We start from the raw sequence: 11,430 nt of genomic DNA on the forward strand, positions 1-11,430 counted from the left end.
ACCATCCGTTAACTACCAGACATTCCACTAAAGACCGACAGTTGAACTCTTTTTGCCAAAGATATATTTCTATGTCCATTGGATATAACCAATCATCAGTACGATGACCCTTCACAGATGCTCGTAATTATAGCAGGCCAATTTACCGTTTTGCCCCTGTAATTACATCTTCTTCCTTAAGTACCACTGATCCCTCTAATGAACAATACAATATAGTCATACTATGTGTGAACGCCTCTCGGGCTATGAGAAGGTGCGTGGCACCACATCGTTCAAGCCCTGAGATCAGCCCTTAAGAGAGCAATCTATCTACTTACCCTTGTTTTGGGGAAAGAGTGAACTCCATCTTGTGAAGCTGAGTTCCCAGCTCCCAAATCAGACGAATCCCCAAAATGGTAGGTTTGAGTTGGTGCTCTGGCCACTTGCACCCATTCAAATCAAAGGCTGTCTCTTATACACATCTAGATGTGTATAAGAGACAGCAATCAGACGAATCCCCAAAGTGGTAGGTTTGAGTTGGTGCTCTGGCCACTTGCACCCATTCAAATCAAAGGACCGTCCACAATGGCAGGAGTTCCCAACTCACTCAGGATTGAGGTCATATTACCTATGGTCATCCTAGTGAAGTGAAGTCTCAGTCATGAACGGAGTTATATGATGATACATTAACACTTCAAGGTCAGGTCTTATACAAATTCATTGTGTAGGACACTCCCGCTCGCATGTCCACTACACGAATGATCAGGATCAGACCATCTGTGACAAGTCACAACAGTTGTAACAATTCCAAAAAGTAGGCCGCATCCATAGTGTTACCAGAATAAGGTTTCCCTCCTATATCCATATACTACAGACTATTTTGGTTGTCACTTAAGACATGATCCACTTGTATGTCACTACATACATGCTTAAGTTACATAAAGACAACCAGGAATATTAAGTTTATTGGTTTGTGGTAAAGTATAAACATCTAAATGTGCAAAGTCAAGAAGTGAAGTAAATATCATATATATTATACATCACAAATGTTCTTATAAAATTGTTTACAAACTACAGGACACGAGACTTTAGGGCACAAACCCCAACATGTACATGGGCATTGACTTGACGGTTATGCAAAGCATGTGATGGAAGTTATGTCGATGGTTCTTCCATGTGAGCTAAGTAGGTGGAAATTGCAACATGAATTATAACAATGTTTATCAACATGTGACGAAAAAGAAAAATCTTAAAAGATGGTATTCTAAGTGGTCAAACTCTTTATGGTGAAGTGAGTTATAGGGATGGCAACGAGGCCGGGACGAGGCAGGGATGCACTCCCCATCCCCATCCCCGTGGGGATTTTTAATCCTCGTCCCCACCTCATTCCCCATTTTGGAGAGTCTGGGTCGAGGTTGGGGAATCCCCGTAGGAAAAAATCGCCACTTATTTTATTATTTTTATTATTTTTATTATTTGAAATTAACTAAATTTAATATTTATATTGAAATTGTAAATTTTATATGGAAAATTAGTATTATTGTTACTTATAATTATTTAAATTAAACATTACAGGTTTTTTTTTTATTATAAATTAATAAAAATTAAATTTATTATATTAGATTTTTAAAATTAAAAAAGAAAAAGAAAATTGAAACATACTATTTATAATAATATTAATTAATTATTATTAATTATTTATAAATATTAACAATTAAAAAATATCGGGACGAGGATAGGGATTGGGTTCGAGGTCAGAGACGGGGCGGGATCCCCTCCTCGTTCCCGCCCTGTCTTCTACTGGGGACCTGATTTAAATTCTCGATTTGACCCTTGTCCTCGGTCAAACTGGGGATTCCCCGCCCCGATCGGGTCGGGGACCCACGGGAACCCGACCCCATGGGGAATTTTGCCATCCCTAATGAGTTATAGTCTTATGAGTTGAGAATTATAATTGGCAGTGAAAACAATCAATATTGCAAAAGTTGTGAATTCTTCAAATATCTTGCTAAATTAAATTATTTATTGTGTTATTGACAAAATATTAGAAGTTTTATTGTCCCACATTTACATGGTTGAAGAAAGCGATGAGCTCCAAGCACCATAAAAAGAGTTTATGAAGGGATTGAATCCTACAGCAAAAGCGTTTTATTAGAATGCCTTGCATCCCGCAATCCGATTTTTACATAAACTTTATCATTGAATTAAAACATAATATAAACATATAAATTGGCATTCTTTAGGGAAAAGATTAGAACGATTCTACCTTTGTAGATTTCCAAGTGCCACGAACAATCCTCTACTAGTTCCAACGAATGGATCTCCAACAATCTTGATCACGAACAATTTTTTGAACAATCCCGAACACTATCACGAGAGTAATCTCGTCATTCTTTGGGATTCCAATAGAGGGATAGATGGTATCCAACTATTAGGAGAGGGAGAAGAGAAAATTGTTTTGGAGAATAGAGAAATTTTCCTTTATATGGCTTAGGAAAAAAATTCTACACAATAACACTATGGTATTGTGTTGTTATTGTGTATTGTTAAAGGGTCATATGAAAGTCTTTATACAGAGAAAGGGTCAAGCCTTTTTCCTAATAATTTTTTTTTTATGATTAATTAAATAATACTTATTTAATTAATTAACCTAATTAAATAATACTTATTTAATCTTAATTTGTAAAATAATTAAATAACTATATACATTAAACCCAATTTAATGTATATATTTAATTATCATAAACATCGGATGTGTATGTGAAATACCTCTCTATTAGTTCATTCTATGTGAATCTAATTCACTTGAATTAATTAATTTGAATCTTATTCAAATATTACTTTCCAATTTAATTATAGATCATATCCATAATTAATTATATATTAATCACATTAATATATAGTGTCCTCAAATTAAGTCGAACAATTCAAATTATCCCTCTTAAGAATTCTCTAGTGAGCTAATAAGGAGATCTGGTGGACATGTAGATCAAAAGCTCCAATGATATAAGATTAATTGGCTAAACTCATTAACTAAACTAATCAATATTTGTTAACTGTGGGTATAATTCACTAAAGACCTACTGCATACACTCTTCTCACTATAGATATATTTTAGTGTCCACGGATATAGACCAATACCAACAAGTTAGTCCTTCACGAGTGTTCGTAACTCAAACTGGGTCAAATTACTGTTTTACCCTTGGGTTACCTCTGACTCCTTAAGTACCAACGCTCTTCTAATGAACAACCTGTTTATGGTCTAACTAATAAATAGAAACCCCCCTTTTAGACCAACAAGAGGGTAGGGCCCGTTGTTCAAGTCCTGAAGACACCACTTAAGGGAACACTCATCTACTTACCCTTAAAGCGGGAATGAGTGAACTCCATCTTGTATTATTATGTTCTCAACTCCCCACTTGGTCTTATCCCCAAAATGGTAGGCATATTTGGTCGGCAAACTGGCCACCTCACCTATGCAAATCAAAAGACAATCCCTCGTGAATAGGAATTCATAATATACTTAGGATTAAGACTAAGTCGCCTAGGTCATCCTATTGAATTAGAAACTTGACTAGTCAACTGTAATACCCCGCACATTTTTTACTAATAAGGTAATTTCAGTAACTTTATTATTTGAAATTTCAATAATTGTTATTAGTTGGGGGGAATTTTTGGAATTTTGGACTTCAAGTGTAAGTGCGGGAATTTAACTGTTGGCATAAAATTATTCAAATTGGAAATTCATAGCAGGAATTAATTTTTTTTTTTAAACGGAAAGGAATTTAATAGTAAAACGGAAAGGAATTAAATGTAATGGAATTTAATAATAAAACGGAAAGGAATTAAATGTAATAGAATTTAATAGTGAAATGACACCCTAACAACAACGTTTTCCCTCTTATTGACAATTGTTCGACAGTTTCCTATTCTATTTCGACAGTTTCCTTATTTGAGTTACCCACTTCTTAATGGCTCCAAATTTCGAACAACAACTAACAAGGATTAAAGTTGTTTTGCATGTTTGTTTGATTCAAGGTTCCATTGGGCAAGGAAGAGGTTGAGCTTCTAGTTTCTAGAGTTCGCGATTAGAGGTAAGTAATCTTGCTACTGGAATTGCCCACGGGCCAGGCATTAGATGTATGCTAGCATGTTAAATGAAGGTTATGACAGAATGAAAACATGAAAGATTGATAGTATAACATGATTAAAGTATGTTCTGTTACGAGATCCGAATTATTTATTTATGCATATAGACACTTGAATGCTAGTATGAGATGGTATGTGCTTCCATGGTTGTATTTGATCAGATGATGTTGAGGTATACATGTATGTTATAGAACCATGATGTTGAGGTATATGTGTATGTTGTAGAGCCATGATGTTGAGGTTTATATGTATGTCATAAATTCGTACAACGTGATTATGATGTTAAGACTGTGCAAATGTCCTTACTGATTAGTTAGATGCCCATTAGATTTTGTGTTTCCTTCGGGATTCACTAGTTTGTGTTTCCTTTGAACTTCACCAGTTTGTGTTTCTTTTGGGATTCACCAATTTGTGTCTCTTTCGAGATTCACCAGTTTGTGTTTCCTTCGGGATTCACCAGAGATAGTGGGCATACTTAACTACAGTAGGATAGGACTCAGTCTTCTTCTTGTTTCATGTGTATATGTGTCCCATGAGGACTAAAGCAGTTTATATGTTTCACCAGAGGTGGATATTTAGAAGACATATATGCCCAGCCTGACCCCAATAGTGAGGTTACTTACTGAGTATTTTTATACTCACCCTTTCTCATGTTTATTTCTGTCTCTTATACACATCTAGATGTGTATAAGAGACAGTTCCACTAGAGGTGGATATTTAGAAGACATATATGCCCAGCCTGACCCCAATAGTGAGGTTACTTACTGAGTATTTTTATACTCACCCTTTCTCATGTTTATGTTTCAGGTAAGAGTAGGGACATACTGGCGAGTGACAAGCAGAATCCGTGATCGAGCCAGTGTGACCAGTTTTATGCTTCCACTCAGGATGTTTAGATTTCTTTAATGTTTTTCCACCTCCAGTCTTTATGTTTGAGACTTACTGATTTGTATTCATTTCCAAACTTTTACAGTTTTCTAGACTCATTAAATTTCTAAATATGATTTATGGGTACCTTGTTATTTGACTTATATTTAGTTTTAATGAAAATAGTTTATTTGACTTTATTTATTTATTATTTATTTCACCATAAAAGAGTGTCGTTTTAAGTTCCATGCATACATGTTTTTTTTTTTTAGTAACGACCTAACTTAAGTCCTAGGGAGTCGGGTCATTATAGTTGGTATCAGAGTCCATGTTTTAGGTTCTGTAGACTGACTTACTATGTAAGTCCGGATTGTCCTTATGGCCCATAAGCGGATTCCTCGTCATCGCTAGGTATGTCTTATCAATTAAAAGTTTTATGATAATTGTGCATTAAAATATTTGTTTAGCTTAAATGCACCAATTATATTTTAATGCTAGGTTAGTGACTCGTTGGAAATTATTATAAGAGGATTATCAGGTACGACACCACAAAAGGAGAAAAATAAAATAGAGTAAATTATGAGGTCACTTGGCACTAGTTTATCTCATGGAAATTATGTTAGAAACGAGCAAATATATATACCTCAGTTCAGAGATCTTAAAATTTGATGCAACTATATAGAGTTATGACAGTTTAGAAATAAAGGTATGTATATGTTTAAGCCAAGGAATAAATTGTCAAGACCAGAATTGATCAAGGACTAGTGTTATGTTTTGTGTTGGATAGTGCAATCAGTGGTAGTATAAATACACAGGCCAATACTTAAGTATAAGGTTAAAAAAATGTTTTATGAATAAGGAGGAAAAGAATAAGAGTCTATAGATTTATTAAAGGTTCTAAGATATTAAACGAAACGTTTCGAGAAGAACTTTGAAAAGGATTAATAAGTCATAAGCCTTTTGGTAATACTAGGAACGTGATGGACTAGGTAAAGTATGTGTAGTGATATGAAGAATTCTTTTAGAATATCTAGCTAAGTTGATGTCATTAAAGGAAGCCAAAAAAAAGTTGGACATGAGTTTAGACTTAAAGGGGATAAAGAAGAGTGTTATTTGTTTGTGTTGAAGGATTATTTTAGAATACCTAGATTAATTAAATCCATAGCCTTAATGTGATGAAGAGATCAAAGTTGGACAAATTTTAACAAACGAAAGTCTTTTGGAGTTTAAAAGCATGAAAATTGGTAAAGAAGAATTCCACAAGATGAAATTTTTTAGTGAGAGAGATAAGATTTATGGAGGAGTTAAGTAAAATATAATTTAGTAAAGAGATTATGTTCCACATGGAAAGTGAAAAAAAGGGAGGTGTCTTGAATTTAGTGGTTTTATCAGAGATAAATGTGAATGAGAGCAAAGTATCTAAGAAAGCTTACTCTTTTGGAAAGAGAAAGAAATTTAATGTGTTCGAAACTCCTAGTTAAGTATGGTTTAAAGGCTTGATAAGAGGGGTTACAAGGTATTTGTTTTGGTGTAAAAGAAAAATATCTAATGATCATGTGGGACTTTGGGACAATATGTATTAGATGGAAAGATAGCTACATAGATGATTGGGTATGGAACTTTGTTTTAGCACAAGAATCTGTTACCAAAATAAAAGGTTGAGAAGGGATAAACTAAATGAAGTTACTAGTAACAGTAGATGTTCGAGAGGATGAGGTGAAGGCCCAGTACCCGAAACTTTTTCAAGAATGAACTTTCGAGGATGAAAGTTCTTTGAGGAAGGAAGAATGTAATACCCTACACATATTTTAGTAATAAGGTAATTTCAATAACTTTATTATTTGGAATTTCAGTAATTGTTATTAGTTGGAGCACATTTTTGGAATTTTGGACTTCAAGTGCAAGTGCGAGAATTTAATTGTTGCCGTGAAATTATTCAAATTGGAAATTAATAGCAGGAATTAATTTTCTTTTGAAACGAAAAGGAATTTAATAGTAAAACGGAAAGGAATTAAATGTAATGGAATTTAATAGTAAAACGGCACCCTAACAACAACATTTTTCCCCTTTTTGACAATTGTTCGACAGTTCCCTATTCTATTTCGACATTAGATTTGAGTTACTCACTTCTTAATGGCTCCAAATTTCGAACAACAACCAAAAAGGATTAAAGTTGTTTTGCATGTTTGTTTGATTCAAGGTTCCATTGGGCAAGGAAGAGGTTAAGCTTCTAGTTTCTAGAGTTTGCGATTAGAGGTAAGTAATCTTACTACTGGAACTGCCCACGGGCCAGACATTAGATGTATGCTAGCATGTTAAATGAAGGTTATGGCAGAATGACAACATGAAAGATTGATAGTATAACATGATTAAAGTATGTTCTGTTACGAGATTCGAATTATTTATTTATGCATATAGACACTTGAATGCTAGTATGAGCTGGTGTGTGCTTCCATGGTTGTATTTGATCAGATGATGTTGAGGTATACATGTATGTTGTAGAACCATGATGTTGAGGTATATGTGTATGTTGTAGAGCCATGATGTTGAGGTTTATATATATGTCATAGATTCGTACAACGATGATTATGATGTTGAGACTGTGCAATATCCTTACTAATTAGTTAGATGCCCATTAAATTTTGTGTTTCCTTCAGAATTCACCAGTGTGTGTTTCCTTCGAGATTCGCCAATTTGTGTCTCCTTCAGGATTCACCAGTTTGTGTTTCCTTCGGGATTCACTAGTTTGTGTCTCCTTTGGGATTCACAAGAGGTAGTGGGCATACTTAATTACAGTAGAATAGGACTCAATCTCCTTCTTGTTTCATGTGTATATGTGTCCATGAGGACTAGAGCAGTTTATATGTTTCACCAGAGGTGAGTATTTAGAGGACATAGATGCCTAGCCTAACCCCAGTAGTGGGGTTACTTACTGAGTATTTTTATACTCACATTTGTAGAACTCTTCAAGATCTTGATTTTGAGCTGTTGTCTTCTCCGAATTTTGCTGTGAACCACCTCAAGATCTTTCCCACTATACTCTTGGAGCTTAAAAATGAGTTGTGGGACTCAAGAATAGCTTGAACGACTGGAAACAAGGAGAGTGGCTCACTGCTATAACCCACTTTGAAGAATAATTATTCAGCTCAAAATTTTCTTAAAAAACTCTTTGAATGCATCCCTCAGTTCCACTCCAATCTTCTTTATTTATCGCAGGTTAACATGCAAAGAAGATGGCTACATGAAATGCAGCTCATGCATGGAGTAATTGAAGAAAATGTGAATGGGTTTTGTGTGAGCTAGTTGAAGATGGTAATGGAAAAACCCATTTTTCCATTTTGTGCAAATTTTTCAATTTTCCAATTTTTCATCAATTTGATTTTAAAATTGAAAATATTATTAATTTTATAAAATTAATTTATGATTAATAAATAATTTTTTAAATAATTCAATTAATTGTAATTATTTTAATATCAAATATTAAATTAATTTTTACACAAATCCACCTTCATATATTTAAATTATATTTAAATATAAATTCTCCGTTTAATTCTAATTTGAACGTTTCAAATTAACTTATCATGTTACTCTAAAGCTTATTCATTTACGAGCTAGTAGGGGGACCTCATGGACCTACAGATCATGGGCTCCAACGATCCGAGATTAATTGGCTAAACTCATTATACCGAATTAACCCTCATTCATTAACTAATGGGTCACTCCACTGAAGCCCATAGTTGAACTCCCCTCACTGTAGATATATTATGTTCACTTGATATAATCATGATCAGTAAGTTGATCCTTCACAAGTTGTTCGTAATCATAGCTGGGCCAAGATCACCGTTTTACCTCTGTGAATACATCTTGTTCCTTAAGTTCCTACTGACCCTCTAATGAACAATTTTTTTATTCATAATATCTATGAATCAAGTTCTTTCTCTATCAAGAGAAGGCGAGGCCCCGATTGTTCAAGACCTAGAATCAGTACTTAAGAGAACAACCTATCTGCTAACCCTAAATTGGGTAGGAGCGAATTCCATCTTGCAGGGCTATGTCCCCAACTATTCATCCATTCTTATCCCCAAAATGGAAGGCTTATTGAATAGTGTTATTGGACTACTATCATCTATGCAGATCAAAGGATAATCCCGAACAAATAGGAGTTCATAGCTAACTCCGGATTAAGATCGAGTTAACCTAGGTTACTTAATTGAAATAGTCAGTTTTAACAGTAAACAGTCGTTATAAAGAAAAGTGACTATATCCGTGGTCCAGTCTATATGCAAACTCATTGCATAAGATGCCCCCACTCACATGTCTCTACATGAACGATTCGTGGATCACATCGTTTGTAGTTTACAACTTCTTGTAATAACTATAGAGTGGGTCACATCAAATAGTGTTACTAGGATGATATACCCAATTTCATCCATATACTTATTAGACCATTTAGGCTATATACTATTAACTTGATCATGTTTATGTCACCACATAAAGTTAAAGTATTCAGACTATAGCCATGGATATGTTTATTGGATTTTCATAATAGAATGTGAAATGAAAAAATTTATCGAATAAGTTACTCAATAATATTTTATTGATAAATAGAATGTTTAACACGAACTACGAGTTCTAGGACATTCCCAACACTACCATGTTGAGGTACCCAGTCTTATCCCTATACCATAGACCTTTTAGGCTGTATCTTGAACATTGATCCCTATATGTCTCCACATACAATTCAAGACTCATAAGACAATTTGGATGTTAGTTTGTAGGATTTAGGGTTATTAAGATAAAATAGACAACAATACAAACAATAACATTTATTGATTTAACATTTATAACTCTTTATTGATGACAGTCAATTAATAACATTTACTATTTACGAGTTTTAGTGCATAAAACCCAACAGTCTATGTCTTTGGTTTCTGATCATCCTAATTTGAAGCACTTTAAGTTTGGTATACTAGCTCAATTGTGTGAGTGATATAATACTTTGAGTTAGTGCTCTTGTAATTAGGTGGAGAAGAGATTTATATGTAATTATAATAGTTTTTCATATAATAGAAATTTTCTGCTTCGTGGTCTTTTTCTCCAGTTTAGCATTTTTCCACTTCAATTCTTGTGTTCCTAGTTTTATTATTTTCTTTTATTTTTTCTGTTATTTTTCTACTTATTTCTGCAATAATAGTGGAGTTTTTTTCCAACAGAATTCATTCATTTTTCGATCTAGTATATTTACAGTAAGCATCAAAGTCTTGTTGTAGATCCTCATCTCTCGTAAAGTTTGTTGAATATCTTATAAACTTCCACAGTTGTAGAGTAGAGGATTGAACCCTTCGTAATTGATGTCTTGTCTAATAAACTATGATAAAATTATAGTTTATTTAAAATATGTTCAATGGTATTTATTAATTCAAATATCTTTATGATTTATGTTGTTTTAGTTTTTGAGAAATATCCATTGATATATTGCAACATTAGCATTTAAGACCTTGTTTTTTTTTTTTTTTTTTTTTTTTTTTTTTTTTTTCTTTAAGTCATTATTCTACCTATTTGCATTCAACTAATTAACCTTAATTGCTTACATTAATGGTTAGCTCATCATTTTTTTTTTTCGGATTCAAAATGAGAATGGTATTGCGAGCTTTGAGAGTAATACACCTTTGTGTAGTAATTAAGTTTGTTGATAATTGGCTTCTTCAACCCATGCGCTAAAAAATGTCAACTTAACAATATTATTATATTTGTGAACAATAAAAATATTGGGTCATTAACACAAGTGTGAAGGTAATTATTTGCGGTATTTGTAATAGATACGTAAAAGATAGAGGGATAGCAAATCTAAAATTTATCAACCTCTTTAAAGATATATACAACTTAGAAGTGTTGACTAGTCAATCTTTGAGTTTTTTTTCTAAATTTCCAAATTTTGCTCTCTCTTGATCTTTTGGCACATTTTCTTCTTTCTTCTTTTTTCTTCCATCTTTTTTTGTTTTCTTTGTTTTCTTCGATTTTTACTTCTTTCGTTTCTTTTTCTTTCATTTCCTCTAATGTTTGCTTCTTTTTTTTTCCTTTCCTTTACCTGCTTTTTGCTTATTCCTTTCTTTTCTTTCCTTTTCGTCTTCTTTCCTTCTTTTTTCTTTTTTTTTTATTTTCTTTTCTTCCTCCAGTTTTTCTTCCTTCTTTCTTTTCTTTTCTTTTTTCTTTTTTTTCTTCTCGATTTTTGTTCTTTCCTTCCTTTTTTATAATTTTTATTTTATTTTCTTTCTCCGATTTTTTCTTATTCTTTTTTTTTAATTTTCTTTTCTTATCCGATTTTTATTTCTCCTTTTTTTCATAAGAATTATGAGGGTGAGTTTCATACCCAAACTTGAAATATCCAATTCAGAAGTGACTTAACCCCAACAAGTCAATCATGAAATTTGATTA

The sequence above is a fragment of the Benincasa hispida genome, chromosome 5 (genome assembly GCF_009727055.1).
Source record: "Benincasa hispida cultivar B227 chromosome 5, ASM972705v1, whole genome shotgun sequence".
Taxonomy (NCBI): domain Eukaryota; kingdom Viridiplantae; phylum Streptophyta; class Magnoliopsida; order Cucurbitales; family Cucurbitaceae; genus Benincasa; species Benincasa hispida.